Source organism: Aplysia californica, unplaced genomic scaffold (assembly GCF_000002075.1).
Source record: "Aplysia californica isolate F4 #8 unplaced genomic scaffold, AplCal3.0 scaffold00011, whole genome shotgun sequence".
Lineage (NCBI taxonomy): Eukaryota > Metazoa > Mollusca > Gastropoda > Aplysiida > Aplysiidae > Aplysia > Aplysia californica.
In genome coordinates, this window is record NW_004797281.1 from 1,629,061 (window position 1) to 1,629,395 (window position 335).

The following is a 335-nucleotide window of genomic DNA, read 5'->3' on the forward strand; positions in this document are numbered from 1 at the left end:
TACAGGGAAGATTGATAGATGAAAATACACTCCTCTGTTACAAGATGAACTTCATTGCGGGACACATCCAGTGTGTACTCGGTTCGATTGCTTTCACGTTTTACGCAACTACTGATAAGGCACATAGGCCATAACTGGTGCTAGGCTATTTAATATTTGAGTTTGGTAGACAAAAAAAGGTGCCCAAGAGGGAACTGAACTTGGCCCCCGCCCTTCCTCTGTCTGTCTGTCTGTCTGTCTGTCTGTCTGTCTGTCTGTCTGTCTCTCTCTCTGTCTCTCTCTCTCTCTCTGTCTCTCTCTCTCTGTCTCTCTCTCTCTCTCTCTCTCTCTCTCTG